Raw genomic sequence first — 2,762 nt, forward strand, 5'->3', positions numbered from 1 at the left:
CGGGCTCAGTGTTGGAGGTCCCACCCGAACCCGGAGGCCAGGGCACCTGCCGGGTTGTGGGTGTGATGGGGGGGTGTACAGGGGGCAGCCGGTCAGTGATTCTCATCGTTGATGTTTCTATGTTTCTCCCTCTCTCTTCCTCTCTGAAATCAATAAAAATATATCTCATGGAAAAAGAAAAAGGGACCCTGACTGGTTTGGCTCCGTGGATAGAGGGTCGGCCTGCGGACTGAAAGGTCTGGGGTTCGACTCCGGTCAAGGGCGTGTACGGTGGTTGTGGGCACCTCCCCAGTGGGTGTGATCCATGTTTCCCATGGATGCTTCCAGCGCTATTCCCTCTTCCTCTGTAAGAAATCAATAAAATGTCTTTTTAAAAGAAAGAAAAAGGGTTTTTACACATGTGAGAACGGGGTGAGGTCCTCCCGGATTGCCCCACAGGAGACGGGACAGGAGAGGCCTGGGGGCGGGGGCCAGAGGCAAGCAGGCTGCCCGAGCCAGGTGACGCCCATAGGGCCTCCCCCGGGGCCAGTGGCCAGCCCTGTCCCTCTGTCCCTCTGTAGACGGACGTAACCGGCGGGGCCTCGGGCGGGAGGATGGTGGGCTCGGCCGGCGGCCGGGAGCAGCGCCCAGTGGGCAGGCCGCCCGCCCTGGATGCCGGGCACGTGGCTGGGCCGGGGGCCACAGCGCCTGGGCGCCTGGACTCGGGTTGTCTGCCCGGAGGCTGTCCCTCTGCCCCCTCCCCCATCCCAGAGCCTCCGTGGCATCGTCCGGGGCCCCTGGCGGGGGCAGTCTGGAGACCCCAGAAAAGCCTGGGAGGGGGCCTCAAGGAGAAATGCCTGGAATGGGACAGACGGCTGAGCCATGTCCGGGGGCAGAGGGAGAAGAGGAGGAGCTGCGGGGGGCAGAGGAAGGGGTCCCTGTCCCCCTCCGCCCGCCCAGGGCCGTCCCTCTGGAGGTGGGGCTGGAGCTGTGGGCTGCTCTGGGCCTGAGGCCTCTGGAGGGTGGGGTGGGCGTGGGGCCCAGGGCCAGGGCCCTCTGGTCTGGGTGCGGGGACACCCCCAAGACGGGGGCCGGAGCTGGGGGAGGAGGCTGGCCCGGAGGCCTGGGCTGGCACCGAGTCCCCAGCCTCAGCTGCTCCGCTCCCGGGCCTGGGCCTGGGCCTGGGCCTGGGCTGTTCCCAGCGGCTGACTGAGGGCCCCGGGGGGCCTGGCCGAGGGCCCCTTTACCTGCAGAGGCCCCCGCCCGCCCGCCCCGTGGACGAGCCAGACGTGCATTAGGCCGGAGTGACTTATCGAGCTGTCAGGGGGAGCGTTTTAAGACAGAATTATAGGGAGAGGAAAAGATTTTTACCAAATTAATGAAAATCAATCTGGCTTCAAAAATCCATAGCTTCATAATGCCGCAGCCGGCCGGCAGCTCCACAGCCCGTCCGCACCGGCCCGGCCATTCATTACCCGGTGCTTACCTCTGAGACCGACACCTGCCCCCACCCCACCCCACCCCAGCCTCCCCCCAGCCTCCCCACACCCCTAGCCTCCCCCGCCCCCAGCCTCCCCACCCCACCCCAGCCTCCCTGCCCCCAACCTCCCCCCCAGGCCCCCCCCAGCTGCCCCGCCCGCACCCGCCGGACTGCAGAACAGACAGAAGGGATCTCCGGTCCCGAGTCAAGGTCAGCGGACACGGGAGCTGCCAGTGCACAGGAAAAGCCCTGCAGAGTCAGAAACGCCATCGCTCACCAAACCACACGCCGATGTCTGATCAAGCCCCCAATTCCAACTTCTCCAGCCAGAAACGGGGCTTCCCGGACCCGCCCAGGGACACCCTACACCGCCTCTTCCCTCCTGCGACAGTTCTACACATGAATCCTACCCCTACCCCTACCCTTACCCCATCCCCTACCCCTAATCCTACCCCTACCCCTACCCTTACCCCTACCCCTAATCCTACCCCTACCCCCTCACCCCTACCCCTACCCCTACCCCTACCCCTACCCCTACCCCTAATCCTACCCCTACCCCTCCCCCCTCCCCCCTACCCCTACCCCTACCCCTACCCCTAATCCTACCCCTCCCCCTACCCCTCCCCCTACCCCTACCCCTAATCCTACCCCTCCCCCTCCCCCTACCCTTACCCCTAATCCTACCCCTACCCCTAATCCTACCCCTACCCCTACCCCTACCCCTACCCCTACCCCCTACCCCTATCCCTAACCCAAATCCTATCCTTACCCCTAACCCTAACCATAACTCTGGCCCTAAACCTAGCTTGAACCCTAGCCCTGTGGTCAGCAAACTATGGCTCGTGAGCCACATGTGGCTCTTTGGCCCCTTGAGCGTGGCTCTTCCATAAAACACCATGTGCGGGCATGCCAAAGCTGCCAGATTCCAAACCCCCGTCCTTCCCCGCCCCCGGCCGGCACCCCACGCTCAGGCCAGTCCAGCCCGGGGTCACGCTGGCTGTACTGTCCCCGCCCCCAGCGCCTCGGGTCTGCCCAGGCCCCTCGCAGTGGGGGCATTGCTGACCAGCCGGCCTGGTCCCCCAGGATCACCCCAACCACAGCCGAGCTGGCGCCAGGGTCAGAGGCTCCGGTGGGGCCCAGGGCCGCAGTGGTTGGGAGCAGCCGGGGACCCAGGGCGGCGGAGGGCGCGGAGCGGTGAGTACGGTCTCCGGCGGCCGGAGGGTTAATGGTCCCTGAGGCCCTGGTCAGGCGCTGAGCTCAGCTTCCCCGAGTGAGCGAGCAGAGCCGAGCAGAGCGAGCGGCC

This window comes from Pipistrellus hanaki (genome assembly GCF_964339955.1).
Source record: "Pipistrellus hanaki genome assembly, contig: scaffold_41, whole genome shotgun sequence".
Lineage (NCBI taxonomy): Eukaryota > Metazoa > Chordata > Mammalia > Chiroptera > Vespertilionidae > Pipistrellus > Pipistrellus hanaki.